Below are 478 nucleotides of genomic sequence, written 5' to 3' on the forward strand. Positions count from 1 at the left end.
GATCTTGCATTGTATATAGTAGCTTTATTTTTGCAAATAAATTTGCAATATGCTTCCGAATGGTTATTTTGCACATCATTTTCTTTNAATATGCTTCCGAATGGTTATTTTGCACATCATTTCCTTCTATGACGTTTCATTGTTTATTTCATTGTATTATATTAAATAACATTTTCGTTTACCTAATGTTGACAAATTTTCAGCTCAGTTGAATGTTATCAGCGGCATTATTCTTATTATCCCTGTTCTTCTATACAACCGATTGTGTTTTCCAAAGTTCTATCTCTCCCCTCAGCCTTTCAATAAAATGTTAGTAGAAAAATTTAACTTACACATGCTTGAATAAATTTAAAACATCGCATTTCAAGAAACAATCAGAAAACTCCCTTTTAGAATAATTCATGAAAAATTGAAAAATTTCAACAATCGTTGTAAATATGTAAACAACCAATATAGCTATGGTAATCATCTTTCAACT

This window comes from Diachasma alloeum, unplaced genomic scaffold (assembly GCF_001412515.2).
Source record: "Diachasma alloeum isolate Michigan unplaced genomic scaffold, Dall2.0 Dall_scaffold_01098, whole genome shotgun sequence".
In the NCBI taxonomy this organism is placed as follows: domain Eukaryota; kingdom Metazoa; phylum Arthropoda; class Insecta; order Hymenoptera; family Braconidae; genus Diachasma; species Diachasma alloeum.